At 39.5% G+C, this 16550-nt stretch overlaps 1 pseudogene; it reads right to left on the bottom strand.

The window, feature by feature from the left end:
- Positions 1 to 4116: 4116 nt before the first annotated feature.
- On the bottom strand, positions 4117 to 5474 carry LOC139466880 (uncharacterized; annotated as a pseudogene).
- Positions 5475 to 16550: the final 11076 nt, after the last annotated feature.

The raw sequence follows: 16550 nt of genomic DNA, 5'->3' as shown, positions 1-16550 counted from the left end.
CGTAAATATTCAACCAAAACGCTTGAAATTAGGATTAGTGAATATTTATAAGTCATTAATTGTTTCCTGCAAATTTTATAACATGACACGTCAGATTAACCCGAATATTCGTATTTCTGCAACCGACACGATGACCTCGAAAATTAAGTTATTTTTCTGATTAACGTTTAGATATTAAATTTACTGAAATGGTTCATAATTTACCATCGCGCTGTTATTTGCCTATGAAAAAACCCGAATTTTTACTCAATAAAAATTAAGATATCGGAGATATGATTATTAAAATTAATTTGCACAAATGTTACCATATAAACAGGTTCCTATCATGAAATGCAAACCACCTTCAATAACGCAATTCAGGAGAGTTCAAGAAAATTTACAAAGGTTATGTTCGCTTTGATATTCACCTTGGTATGATTGAAAACATCGGGGTATTTTTATATAGTACAGTGTAGTTTTCTATCAGGAATATATGTGCAAAATATTTCTTCAAATTGCCCTTGTTTAATGAGGCACTGACTGTTAGAAATCACCCACCCTCTTTAGAGCGCCTTATGCTAAAATTAATCCAGCAGGAAGTGTGAAAATAATTCAGCAGGCTGAAGAATAAAATAAGAAAGAAAGTGATTTTTGCGAGTACACTTCCCCTTTAAGATATGTAGATCAAGAAACTGTATGCTAACATTACACCCTTGAGGATTTTAATTAAAATGTCTTTTAAAATATACCCTTGGAATCTCAATCGCCAGTAGAGGACCGTATGGAAGCAAAATATATATGTTGTTCGGTAAGTAGCACAAAATGGAGTACTTCCTGTACAGACTCAAGCTCCTTTCCAGGACCCTGTTCCACAAAGCAATCTTAGCGCTAAGATGATCATAACTCCCATACTTTAACATGGGCTTACGGTAGTCATAGCGCTAAGATCGCTTTGTGGAACGGGGCCCAGGGCGTGACACCTTCGTAACTCTCGGTAACATAGTCAGATCAAAATGCCAACTAGTGCTATCAAAAGCCTTAAACTTCATTTGTTGTTGAAAATTGTAACAACTATCTATATATGCATCAATATGTTCATGTTTGCAAACAATATGCAAAATATCTCATGGAAAAATTTCTCCATTCACATGAATTGAAAGTTTCTTTCCAAACCACTTATCATACTGCCATAGGGTCTCCATTGACTATGCAAATAAGGAAGAGATTTTATTTTTGTCTCTAAATTGATTACTAAAATAGATTGAAAGGATTTGATTTGAAGATTCTATTTTCCTGTGAACTATTATGTTTGATATCAACCTTCAAAGGACAAGATGTGTTTGGCAATATGAGCCCGAAAATGATTCAAATGAAATGTTACATAATTTTTATCAAACGCATTATTGGTTATTGGTACAGTCTGCACTGTAAATATGTTAAATAATTGATGTATGTCTATGTCAGTGGTTAATATTTCATAATTCAATTTCATATTTAATTGAATTTTAAACTTTTGAAACATTATAGTTAATAATGTGCTATTCAACTTCCCTTCAATATATTATTAGTATTTTTGCATATTTAAAGAGAAATAATGAATCCTTTCTTTCTTCATTTTCAGTCAGGGGTTGAATGTTTATTCAAGCTGGTTGGCTGTTGTAATAACCCAAATCAGAAGCTGACAACTGTCAACTGGTCAACATATCATATCTATATTATTGAGGCTAGCAAGACCAGTCAGGATGACCTACATTTAGTAATGGAAAAAAATATATCTTCTCCTGATGTTCATGAATTATTTTACCACTAAAACAGTGTTTCTACTTACACATCAAAGACTCACCTTAAAAGACTTTCAAAATCTTGTTCAGATTAATGCCTGCCAGAACCATTCAAAAAGTGAAGGCGTCGTTCAGTTTTAGGCACTGGCTTTAACTTTCTGAAACAATGCTTATTCTGTGGGAACCCATGTGAAATTGAAAAAGACTAGAAATCCTGGACGGTGGAAGAGATCTCTTCTTTGCAGAACTGCAGATGATGGCCAAAGATCATTCAAGAATATAATTCCTGGGACATGCGATTTACGCCAGGATAAGTGGGGAGATGAAGAATGACTTAGAGTAGATGGTGCCATAAGCGACCTTCATGCTGCAGATGCAAGATATCATGACAAATGTAGAACAAATTTTATGGCCCCTACATCTGCTTCTTCAAAACTGAAGGCACCGAATCAATTTCAGATGAATCACTCTATTAGTGATCAGATCAATGAATGCTGATCCGAAACAAATTAGAAATTCCACAGAAGTATACAATCAGTACCTAGAGAGTGGAGGGGTCATGCTTTCATAAATGACAGTTTATGGAAGAAATATCAAGGTGCTTTGCTGATGAACTGATTATTCTAAGAGGAAATGGAATAGCTAGTATTCTTATTTTCAGCGAAACTGCCACAGACACCCTTAAGTTGGTTCTTGATGAAACTGGAGATGATGATTTGACTTCTTCCATGAAGAAACTTTCAAAACAAGTAAGAAAGGAAATACCACTCTCCAAAGAAGAATACCAAACAAGAATAGAACTGCCAAATTGCTGGGGAGAGTTGTAGAACTCTTGAGTAACATTCTTCAAGGTGAAGATCATGCACTACCAGTCCTGATGATTTGTAACATGATGACTGGACTTCTAAAAAAGCAACCAACACCACTACATACAACTCTTGGAGTTTTCATGAAAGTAAATGATCTCATTCAAGAACTGAACAAGTTTGGCATTGTGTGCACTTACAGTGAAGTTCTTCAATTTAAGAAGTCAGCCGCACTTCCATCCAATGATGTTGCATCTAGAGGCCTGAACTCTTCATCACAAACAAACTCCCCTTGTACAAGTTATAGTTGACAACTTTGATGCCAATATTTCCAGTCAATATGGACTCTATTCAACACATGCTTTTGCTGTGCTTCTAACTCAGACACTTGATGGCAAACACTGATGACAAAGGTACATTTCGTTGGATAAAGAAAGAGGAAATGACAGAAAGTAGAAGATGACATCATACAACAACGGTACACAGGTAGAAAAAAGCCACACATGCCCAAGAACTCACACCATGAAGACAGTGTTACCAATGAAAATTTTAGCCATGCAGGTAGTCTCAGCATCATGTGAAACTGTTAGGGATGTTCACTTCATGTTCACTTCTTGTCTGAGACCCGTGAAAATTCGGGGGTAGAATAGGTCCCATACTTGCCGTTAAAGGCAACCATGCTTGTCGTCAAAGGCGACTAATGGGATCGGGTGGTCAGGCTCGCTGACTTGGTTGATACATGTCATCGATCCCAATTGCGTGGATCGATGCTCATGATATTAATCACTGGATTGTCTGGTCCAGACTCGATTAATTACAGACCGTCGTCATATAGCTGGAATATTGCTGAGTGCGGCGTTAAACAACAAACCAACTGACCAACCAACTCCTTGTCTGAAGATGTTCAAGACACATCCTGTCCAGAATGGAATGGATACAATAGTGCCCTAAACAGAAAAGAGTGTCAGACTGTGAAATCAAAAAAAACATCAGTTTACACGCCTTTGATAGACATGAAACTGGCTGACCCTGACACCATTTTAACTGCTATGAAGACAGATATTCATTGTAATATTCATAAAATCTTTTTTTCAAATATCTTACCTGTAATCTTGTTTATTTTTGACAAACATTTCCGTATTCCTAGGTATTTCCACTGAAACTGACACTTGCGCATGGCCGCCCTCTTCAACAGAAGTGACAGAAGGCTGTCACACAAGTTCGATCATTTGATTGGTTGGCTTGTCGCATAACCGGGATGACATGTATGGACGATCTCTTGAAATCTGAATTAGAACAGTCCACAGTTGTTTTAAGACATCTTTGTCCATTAAACGTTCATTTTATGTTTTAATATTGAAAAAACAACAACGAAAAGTCACAAATATCCAGCTTATTTACAAGGTTGATGCAGGGAGTTGTTCTTCAGGTTCATCATGACGGGCACCAAAACTCAGAATGTCGACGCACAACACGAACTGGCGTGCAGAAACGTAAATGTGTCCAGTGCTGACATGTAGGGTGGGTACATTGTGCCCAGGTTGTAATGATCAGTGAGATATGAGCTCAAACCTCATCAGGTACAAACTGGTTACATTTGCAGCAGAGTTCGTCATCTTTTGTGACATCACTATCGTACAAATCAAAACTATCTTGATGCGCAGTGACAGTAGTTTTTTTAAAGATTTACTTGGTTTAGGTGCTTGCTTTCTTTTTATTCAGTCTGGTGGGAAGTAATTTTATTCAGAATGACGTCTTCGGTGATGGCCTTGCCCCCGACAACATCGCTCAGAACGTTTCTCTTTTTAGTATGCACAGCTTTCTTGAAAAGTACAGTCGTCTTTAAAGAATCCTGCTACATCACTGCCCTCAGTAGGTGAAGTGACATCCTTGTCTCCATCTGGCACATTTGAATCAATAACACCAGTATCAGGTGAAGCGACTAAAAAACTGTTGATGGCGCAAAGTTGATATTGGCGGTGGTAGACTTGCCAAATGGGTAGACTCCACATTTCCTGAAAGAGGACTGCAGATTGGTTGGTGTCAGCGACAGGTTATAAGCTCTACAGCCAAGTTCACTAACAGAATGTTTATCTACTGAACTTGTAGCATTTTTCCGCATATATGTATGGAGAAGGTTGCTGTAAATTTTAGCAAAAGGTCCAAAGCAACCAACATCAATTGGCTGTAAAACATGGGACGTGTGTGCAGGCAGTACAAACAAAATAATGTGGTGCTGACACGCCCATTCGATCAGTGGAATAGATACGAGGGATCTTTGACCATCGTCCACAATAAGAAGTGGACTATCTGTAGACGCGGCGACAGCATGCTTCAGGAAATGCTCTGTCAGATACTGCTGAAAAATCTCCGTGTTTGACCAGCCAGAGTCGCTAACAGTGCCTGCTGAGCCAGCTGTGATAGTTAACTTGAGCTTGAAACTTGAACAAATATTTGCCCTACTTGATCTAGATGTTGTCACTGCAGCTGGAGTACTCCGACTCGATTTGACTACTGATGGTGGGGTATGATTTACCACAAGTCCCTTTTCGTCAACATTATTAATGTGATGAGGGCATGTCTTCAGGTTGTACTAATCCAAGATGTGCCCTAGCTCATTAAAATAATCAGTGACCGTCTTCTCTGAGGTAGCTCTCGCTCTCTGTATCTCAAGGGATCGTGGCTTCTTCACTGATAGATCAGGCCATCGCTTCATATACCCATAGAACCACTGAAGTGATAGGGGTTGTCCATCCTTTGACTTCTTTCCAACATATATTGCTAGGTCTGTGGCAATAGTGGTAACTTCAGCCCTAGTATAGCCATACACAAAATTTGCCATGGTGTCAATATGTGAAACAAGTCCCTGTTCTTGGTGATCAGACACGTGAATAACATTTTTTAACATATGTGACCCATGTAATGCGACCAGCATCATCCAGAGACTTCAACAGTATATAACATTGCTTTGGGTATCTGGTATTAGGTAAATATAATAAGTGTAACCAAAATTTAGTACGCCTTTTATTTTATCAATTGTGCTATATCCAGTCCGGGAGCCAGCTTGAGATTCTGGAAGCTTTTCATATATATGACAAAACAAAGTTAGTCTTTTGTTCCAACTAAATGTAAAAACTTTACCAAACATATCTTTAAGGGTAATACCCCTATAATTATTAACGTCAGCTTTGCTCCCTTTCCTATGAAGTGGTTTCAGAAGACCTCGAGCCCAATCCAGTCCAGTATTGTCCACTCTGCAATATAGTGTTATACAACACAACTAAATATGGAATAAGAGTAGCTTTACAACATTTAATCATTTCTGGAAGAACCGTCAAGACCTGCTGCTTTCCCATCTTTCAAATCAGTTATAGCTTTCAATACCTCTTCATATGTAATATAACTATTCAAAATATCGCAGCCATCACAAGAGGTGCAAACAGCATCAAACTTTTCTGAAATAAACATTTCAGCATTATTTAGATTATCAATATCAACATCAAAATCAGTAATGTTCAAAATATTTTGAAAATATTTCAACCACTCATATGTAGATATAGATGATGTAGAATTATCCCTTTGACACATGAGATTCTTAAAATTACCCCCAAAATACCTTTTAGAGTTAGATAAATTCGACAAAAAGATTAATAACAGTACTGTCTTCATAATCACTTTTCTTTTGTCGACATAAATATCTATACATATTTCTCAAACGTCTAAATTCATTAAGATAAGTAAAGTCACCGGTGATCGTAAACATACTAAGGGTATCATATTTTTCACGTTCCAGTTCTTTATAGTCACTATCATGCCACACAGCATCCACACTTTGTCGTGATGTTGCGTCATACCACAAACATCAGCAGCTTTGGTAATACACCATGTTAACTGCGGTCCATTTATATTTAGCTATCTTCGTAGATCTCAGAATGTCATTGGGAACGTAACTATCATTTCCATTCTTTAAAAACGTACTTGTAATCAGAAAATAATCTGACTCACACCTAGTCTATACACAAAACTCATAAGTCAAATAAAACAAGTTACTTGAACATCAGCAATAATCAACTATACTGGCTCCCGAACCAATACAAGTAAAGTCCCCACCCGGGTCTGACTGTGACCTACCGTTCATCATGTGAATACCTAGCGAACAACACAAGTCTATTAGGTCAAATCCATATGAATAGATCATATCATCTGTAGATTGACGGGTCATGCTCAATTCATCCGATGTATAGTTCATATTTTCTAAAGAAGGAATATATTCATTTCCATCTGCAATGATATAGTCTCTCAAGTTACCAGTTCTAGCATTTAAATCGTCCATAATTATAAAGGAAATATCACTTGTTTGAATATCTGTCAAACATGAGAGTAAACAACTCTGTAAATAGTCGATACCCTTCTGTTCCCTTGTATCAGTTTGGACGCATGAGTATATTGGATGGATATACACGCATCCATACACAATGTCATTTTTACTACCTAGTAAAGCTTATGAAACAGTATAAAAACACAATCTATGTATTCTAGCCAAATGTGTTTGATGTATCCCCAGATCTTGTTAGAAACACCAGCTGCTACTCCTCCCCTAGCTGGTGTTAAAGTCACGTTGATTTATATAAACAGTATATTCGGAAAAAGCACTACAAATGTCGTTTAAAGTTACATTACTCCAGATTTCAACACAACCCAAAATGTCAAATCTAGCACAGAAAGTTATAAAATCCTGGTCGAGTAATTTGTATTTTAATCCATTGACATTCCAAGCTACAAACTGTCGTTGTTTACAGTTGTCAATTGCTGTCAACACATGATGGGCCGGGCCGTCTCCCTAGCAATAAGAAGCTCTATCATCAAGCGCACTGACTGCACGTGCAAATCCTTGGGTGCGTTGCAAAGCGCCAATCGCTTGTAAGCGATGTACAGCGATTGGCCTTACAACAGTGCGCTAACTTTCAGCCGCTTGCAAGCGAAACAATCGCTGACTGAGGTCGCTTCGTTCTCAAACCAAAATGGCGGCTTACTTTGACAGCGGAACTCTTGACTGGATCAACGAGAAAATGAGCAAAGGTAGCTTACACACCATCATCCTCAGTCTGCTCCACATCTTCAAAGTAGTCATAAATTCCATCAGCTTGTCATCGATCCTCTTCTATTACGTTCTTCATAACGCGGATGGTCAGGCTCGCTGACATGGTTGAATGCATGTCATCGTATCCAAATTACGTGGATAGATGCTCATGATGTCAATCACTGGATTGTCTGGTCCAGACTCGATTATTTACAAACCGCCGTCATATAGCTGGAAGATTGCTGAGTGCGGCGTTAAACAACAAACAAACAAACGTCAAGGCAACCAACCGGTAGTTGCGACGCCATTTTGGAAGAGTGCGCAAGCGCTTCAAACTGTTGCAGACCCCGGGTTGAGCGATGAATTTGCTTTCTCTAAGCGATTCGTGGCTTGCAACGCGCCCCTGGTTTCTGTCCCGACTTGAGAGTTGTGACGCAATCTGAGTCAAGGTCGTATGTGTAAATATTATCCTCGATATAAAGCTTATCGAACTTGAGATATGCTTTTTGATCATTTTCACGAGCTTGAATCATTACAGCAGAGGCCATATGATAGACTACTATATGGTCTCTGGTTACAGGTAGTAGTTTCTTTCTCTTCTGCCTTACCCTCAGGGAAAAATCTTCTGTGATAAACATACCAGTGTTTTTCAAAGCCTTTGCAGCCTTCAAAATAGACACTTTGTCCTTTCCGTCCGCTAATTTCACTCTGATACCTTTCCCCTTCATGATTCGATGAGCTCTCTGGATTTTCACACTATCTGACATATGTAAATCCTTTCTGATAATCTCCTGCACAACCCGTTCACTATCTCCCTGTTTCGGCATGTCATGAAAAATCAAATTGTCCTTCTACTCATCTTATCCCCCGCCCCAACGAAGTTGGCGGGTGATATAGAAATGGGTTCCGTCCATGTGTGCGTGCGTGTGTGCGTGCGTGCGTCCCGAAATCGTTTCCGGAGCATAACTCAGAAACCGTTAAATATTTCTCTACGAAACTTTGCATGTCTATCAGACTCATGCTGAACTGGTGCCTGAACTTTTTCAACCGTACATTTTCCTCTTCCAGATCTTCACATTTCTGCTTTATTTCACTCAACTGAATACTTACAGACCGAAGCGTACTTTCAACAGATTGTAGTTTGTTGTTCATGGAGTTGATGGACTTTTGCAGTTTGCCTAATTTCGCTGGCACATTTTTCAATTCTGACATTACTGTACGCAAGCTCAAGTCTGAAACTTTGGATGAGGAAGCTTGCGATGTATTCCCTTTAGCTGCAGCTGATGATCTTGTGGCTGGGCCATCACGGTCTTGAGTATCCGGGCCGGGATTGGGTTAGACGTCCCCAGTAAATAACAACATGAGGATAATGTTCAACACAACAAATCGGGTATGCATCCCGACGGTCGCGGAAAAACGAGGTATCCTACCACATTTTGCCTTCGACGCATATCTTGTCAAAATCTTCACAAGAACTGCTGCAGACCTCCCAATAGCAACTCTAAACTGTTCTATACATGCTCCCATTGTTGTACATGCAAAAGTTAGACTGTTATTATAGACATTTCTCTGAAAAAATCGCTTCAATCAAGACAGGGAAGTCTGGCCAACTTCCCAGCCGCCATCTTGCCTCGGTATCATAACCTCTTATATAAAAGAAACAATTTGATCTAATAGCCGTATATTTTTTACATTTAAATAGATAATGAAGATAATCTTGGTAATAATAGCCACAACTACACAATTGAGTCTCATTCTACAGTGGATGAATTGGGTTGGGTTTTTTTTACCATAACCTAGAAAAATAGATGTACATTACAAATAATATAGTTTTCGTAATTCTTTTTAAATTGAATTAAAGATTCAGGACACCTTAAAGTGTCATCCAACATATTCCAATAATGTACTGTTGCAAAAAAGATTTTCTATGTTTCCGTGCGACATGAGGGTACTTGCAGTGTGTTGTAGGGCTGGGACGGGTTACTCGGGTCGGGTGGGTACTGAGTAGGACCCGGGTACCCACAGGACTACCCGGACCCGTGGGTAGTTGTTGTTTCAGGACAAAAATTCACTATGTAACTACAGGGTCATAAGACAATTTTAAGTCTCTTATGTTGGCATTTCTATGAACACGTTCCTTCTGACTTATGTCTGTTCGAACAAAGCTAAAACGTCAGTCAACTTCAGTGTATGCATGACCACATCGTTGTATACGTGTCTCTAAATACATTTTGCCAGGGCTACTGTCAAACTATTCCCAATCGGACATTTTGTACCTATCTCTTGACACCAACAGCGGGAACCTGGGTAGGGTCTGGTAATAGGAATGTGGGAACCCGGGTAGGGTCTTGTTATAGGAATGTGGGTACCCGGGTAGGGTCTTGTTATAGGAATGTGGGTACCCGGGTAGGGTCTGGTAATAGGAATTTGGGTACCCGGGTAGTAAATGTGGACTCGTCCCAGCCCTAGTATGTTGGGTAATCTTGTTACTTCCGTGGAAGTGGCAGAAATGTTAAAAGGAGTTAAACTTGATAAGTATTCGGGCGTTTTATTACAGAACTTTTTGTGAAATACACCCATTTTGTGGTTTTGCCGGCGACCACTTAGTGAAACATAGCCTGTTTCATTGTATATTTTACTATGACTCACTCCTCTAACAGATCCACATATGTTTCTTAAGATATCTAATTGTAGTTTTTCTAATAGCAGTTCTTGTACCTTAGTATAATTGTTCCATGTGTAATCACAGTTATCGAATATTGGTAATATAAAAGAGGTATGCAAAGTCTGAAGGCTGTTTCTATTCGAACGATATTTGAAACTTCTTAAGCAATTAACCATTGGGATTACGCCGGTCATAATTTCATTAACATACAGTTGCCACTGTACATCACTTTACAAAGTAAGTCCAAGGTGTTTATGAGAATCTACAGATTGAATCCTGGAGTGGTCCATGAAAAGATCGGGCATAGGGGTCATTGACATCTTCCTGGTAAATAAGATTGATTCTGTTTTGTTAGGATTAAACTTTACTTTCCAGACTTTAGCCCATTGTGATAGCATTTCTCTGCCCCTATCTAAACCTATACTTGATGACACTGCGTCATCAATAACAACGTATAAAGAAGTAAAATCAGCAAATAATTTGACATTACATTTTATGTTTCGGTAGGTTGGGTAACTTTCAAACCAAGTTAATAGTGGTTCTCGTGTTGCATGATTTACTACCACGCTATGTATTAATAGTTTTATCCAGATGTTCTGTGTATTGTATGCCAATATACACTTCCTTATTTCAGTTACAACAAAATTCCTGCATCGTCTGTATTTTCCCCAATGGAATGAAAAGTTACTATTATACGTTTTGTCTTTCTATGAGTCCTATTTCCCTTTCGCATAAGTTTTCTAATGTAGCCGTTCATCCATGGAGCATCATTTGGTCGTGTTAATACTGTCGTATTTGGAGTGTTAACCTTACATGAATCTTTTATGGTATCTAATATATCTGCAGAAGATGTAACGACATTACCATGCCCATCAGAGCACAGCACTACATGCTGCTTACACCCTGATAACAGTGTCAGTTGTTGATTGTAAACCTATAGAAAGTGATTTCTGTGTTGTGATTGGCTAATTTGGGTTATATGACCAAGTGTCAAAGGGTGAAAATATGATTTGCATTCCCTGAAGCAAGCGACCGAATCACTGTGTAGAAATGTAGCAGGACTGGGTCCGATGCCCACAGACCACAGACACTACGGTGTTCGTCAATGGCCAATATTTATTAGCAGAAATTGTGAATGTGATTTTAAAGAAAAACCACCCTGAAACAATCAGGTATACAATATAGCACATATAAAACAATATACACAGATACATACATACAATTCATATGCATACTAGTATCATGAGATACAGTACATAGTATTGTTGTAAATGCACTGGGTAGAATATATTTATGTACATGTTAATTAGAAACGTATTCTGTCTTGATATATGATCAAATGCATACACTAGATAATGACATGTAAACGACAACATGTAAACGACATGTAAACGACAACATGTAAACGACATGTCACCCTACCAGGTGTGTGGGCCTGGATTGATATCACACCTGGGGACGACGCCGTGCTACGTTTCTGCACAGTAGTGCAAAGCTCGTCTGCAGAGGAAATAACAATATATACAGTACATGCAGACGTGCCAATAAGAACAAATACTTTCTATCATATATACATGTAGCTGAACATGAAAGAGAAATATCATAAAATGCCTCATGCATTCATTCATTTATGTTTACTTTCATTCATTCATTTATGCTTACTTTCATTCATTCATATATGCTTAATATCATACTATCAAAGCTAACGCTTTCGGGTCTCGAGATGAATTTCCAAGATGCAAATACTCGATAAAATCCCGGAAATAGACACACACATAGTATTTATCTTCTAAATAAAACATGAACGATACATCTTAAATGCTTAGTTTATTGAAGCGATCGTAAAATGATTTCATCATCACCGGAACTTCCACCGTCGTAAATCATTATCCTGATGCTAATATACTGAGTGGTTCAATACCATTGTGCCTACATCCCAATTTGCCTACAGAAATTATTGTAGGCACATTGGGAACTCAGTTTCATCCTTATTTATGTAAATGGACTGAACTACTATTGTTTGACTTCTTTTTAATATCTGTTGCCCAATCAATTCAGGCTTGTACTGTTGCAGATTCCCGTATACAATGTTAGTTGTAAATGCAGAAATGGTGTTTTTCATCTGTTTCAAGAGTTTTCTTGAAAGTTCATTTTCTATATTTAAGTAAAGGTTTATGTTTCATTTTTTTTTTTAAACAAAGTTTTTCTTAGTTAAATATTTGGTCCACGTAAAGCCATTTTCATTTGAACCTCCCCACTTTGGCTTAGTGGATAATGTGTTTCGTCCTCATGTGTCACATGACTTGTGAAACCTAGAGATTGTGAGTTCAAATCCCCATTTGTCAATAAACTTTTGCAGATAAATTAATAACTTGTTTACAGCCTCAATTTCATTTCAAATCACATGATCTAAAAAGCACATGTTCCGCACTCTATCAGTCAAATCTCCATCTTGTTGCGACCACAGTTATATTCTCCAAAGTATAAAGCAACACAAATGTAAGTAAACTCATATTTTTCAATGCCAAAGTTAATATTATTTTTTCTCTCAAGTATTCAATGCATTTATAACTTCAGTTCAGTAATCATTTGGCAGATGTAAGCAATTTTGAGTATGCTCAACAACAAAAGTTCCTGTGACACCAATATTTTAGTGTATTTTTTCAAACAAGTAAATTTGGTTTTCAATATTGTAGTACATGTATGGAATCAAGTCACAAAAATGCAACTGCCACAGAAAGGCATTCATTCCCTGCAAAAGTTTACTTTTATGCAAGCCCCATGCATTTCACTACCCAAGAATGTGTATAAAAACATGTGCGTTAACGGGATTCCATATGCATTGTTTAGCATCGTGCTGACAACAACCAATCAGAAAAACAACAAAATTACGCAATTATTCATCATTAAGAAATGCCACGCCTGTCCGAAAATGTGCGTCTGCGAGCCATTGGTATGCTTGGAGCAGGATCGAGTCAACGTGATGTTGCAAGACAATTTAACGTCCACAGAAACACCATTTGGTGTTTATGGCCACGTTAGCAACAGACAAATGCAGTCTGAGACCATACTCGGAGGGGCAGCCACGCATAACCAATAAACGACAAGACAACTGGATTCGAACAACACACCTACGAAATCGATCCCAGTCAGCAACAGTGACTGCAAGAAGCATCCCTGGCCTTCGACGAATATCTTCACAAACCGTACGTCGTCGCCTCAGATGTGCAGGGATTGTCGCCCGAAGATCCGCCAAACGTCCTATTTTGACAGGAAACCACCGTAAAGCACGTCTACAGTGGTGCAGACAGCGTCCACGCTGGACGGCCATGCAGTGGGGACAAGTTCTATTCACTGACGAGTCTCGGCTTCACCTCAACCACAGCGATGGACGGATTCGAGTGTACCGACGTCGAGGTGAACGTTACGTCAATCATTGTGTCACGAAAGAAGGACGGTTCGGGGCGACAGTATTATGGTATGAGGTGGGATTACAGCAAGACAGAGGACCCGTTTGATAGTGGCAGAGGGAAATCTCAATTGACAGCGCTACTGCGACGAGATCATCAGCCCTGTTGTTCTACCGTTTTTGTGTTGTCATGGCCCAGGCATTACCTTTCAACGTGACAACGCCCGCCCTCATATTGCTCGACTTCAGGTGTTCGCTTCAACAAAACAACGTGAATGTCATCCCCTGGCCGGCTCTCTTCCCTGATCTCTCACCAATCGAGCACATGTGGGATGAGATGGATCGGCGCCTTCGACGTCAACCACAGACACAGACACTCAAGGAACTTCGAAAAATGTTCCAACAGATATGGACAGATATCCCACAGGACTTTGTTAGATGCCTGGTCCATTCCATGAGACGAAGATGTGTTGCTCGCATCGCAACCAGAGGTGGAGACACACGCTATTAATTTGTAAATTGACATTTTGGCCTGTTCATGGGTTATTGTTTTTATGAAATCACGCATTTTCTGAAGTCAGTATGGCAAATTAAACCATTTGAACACTTACAGAAGTCTTTTATCTGTTGCAAACCGAAATTGTTTCCGATTTTATAAAAAAAACATAACTTTGCATTAAATCTTATTCAATGACACAGGAACTTTTATTGTTCAGTATATTTTGTCAGAAAATTGTTTATTCTTTTAAATTGGTAATTTTGACTATTTAATTGGTTCAGCCTAAAGTAGTGATTGTATTTTCTTTCTATTTTAGTTTTTTTAACCGCACCCACCAACGTATTCAACGTAAACAAATGTAACAAAGATAGTCGTCTTATAACGAGACAAACTGGTACTCACTGGCGATGTATCCGGAGGCTGCAGCTATATTTCCCTCCTTCAGCTCAGTCGGCAGCGCCATGTACAGACACCGCACACACCATCCCGAAACTCCCTAAAACCAGAGCTGAAGTCGACACTGCAGCACCCTGGAGAGAGACCCATGATGGTGAGCGGTTTCTGCTTTTTGCCGACGCTGAAGAAGACAAGATGCTGGTATTTGTAACTGATGATCAGCTTAGAGTCCTCCAGTCAGCTTCCATTGTCTACACGGATGGTACTTTCACCGCCTGCACAGATCTTTGGAATCAGCTTTACATACTGCATGCACGGAAAGGAAGCATTACCTATCCCCTAGTCTACGCATTGCTGCCCGATCGTCGGACTACAACTTACCAACGCCTCTTTGCTCAGTTGAAGGTCCACATCCAACATCTACTGAACCAACCATTCAACCCAGAGACATTCCAGGTGGACTTTGAAGTTGCTGCCATTAGAGCCCTCTGGACAGAGTTTCAAGGTTCAGACATCAAGGGGTGTTTCTTCCACTTTACCCAGGCGATTTGGCGGAAAACACAGGAGCTTGGTCTTGCTGTTGGATACAGAGATAACCCCCTTGTGGAACAGTGGATCCGACGAGCTGCTGCCTTGCCTCTGCTGCCTCTTCAACAGGTTCAGGATGCATGGATTGACGCCGTGAACCAGTCTCCCGATGTACCGAATGCTGACGAATTCAACGACTACATAGTCACAAACTGGGTGGATTATGACGCCAGATTCCCTCTTTCACTGTGGAACCATCACCAGACATTCGGCCCAAGTACCAACAACAACCTGGAGGGTTTCCACAGTCGCCTCAATGCATCACTGAATCATTGTCATCCTAATCTCTACAGGTTCATCGAGATCATCAAGATGATTGAGAAATCTGAGAAGACCAAGCTATCTCAGTTAGACCTAGGTGCAGCTCAACCAGCAAGAAAGCGTGTGTACAAGGAGATTGACAATCGACTTTCCAGACTGAAGGATCAGCTATCCCAGGGTGTCAAGACACCACTCCAGTTCTTGGATGCCGTTGGCAAACTTCTGAAGATGGATTAAGGTTGTGTCAGTGTGACAACCTCGATGTGAACTGTGATGTGAATTGTGAAATTAACTTTAACTGAACTCTAAGTGGCGAATATTTTAAAACAATGGATTTAAGGGATCGATGAATTAAAATGTTGAATGAAATAAAGTAAAAGAGGGTATCAAGCATCTTGAGTCATTTCTTTTGTCTATAATAAGACAAGTCTATTTTCATGATAGGGGTTAATTACCTGATTAACATGTGCAACCAGGTATGACATTGTTGTTTTAAGGTGTCTCACAACTGGGCTGTCTTACTAATGGGAGGAGACCGGATAGACGGCTACGCCGACGTCAACCGCAACCCCGGACGTTGCATCAGCTGGTTTTTGCGTTGTAGGCCGAGTGGGATATCATTCACCAGGATATGGTTCGCATACTCGTCTCTTCCATGGGCAGGAGATGTCAGGCCGCCATTGATTCCAACGGGGGACATACGCGTTATTAATGGAAGCTGAGATTCACCTCGGACTTTTCCTATGTACCGATAACTGAGATGACTGCAATCACCAAGTGTTCTCTCCACAACTTTTTGGCTCAATGCCTTGTACGGTTCCTCGTATAAATGTATTTTCCTACCCGACACCTACAAATCAAGACTTGCGTTTCTTTTCTCTTTTGTTTCTTTCTTTTTTTAAATTTTTATTTTAATTCCATCACATTGAAAAGTATGTAACTAGATTTTGGCAAGTCACTGTATCACATGGCAAATATTCCCCAAATCCAAAAACGTGTGAACCGGGAACTGGACAACAGGTTAATGAGACAAGGACCATCTCGACTCCGGAGGAAAGACACCCATTCAGTTCCTATGTGCCGCTG

This window comes from Haliotis cracherodii, unplaced genomic scaffold (genome assembly GCF_022045235.1).
Source record: "Haliotis cracherodii isolate W230 unplaced genomic scaffold, xgHalCrac1.p SCAF_19, whole genome shotgun sequence".
NCBI classification, from domain to species: domain Eukaryota; kingdom Metazoa; phylum Mollusca; class Gastropoda; order Lepetellida; family Haliotidae; genus Haliotis; species Haliotis cracherodii.
The sequence above is the reverse complement of the archived record's forward strand: the minus strand, read 5'-3'. Positions and strand labels throughout refer to the sequence as shown.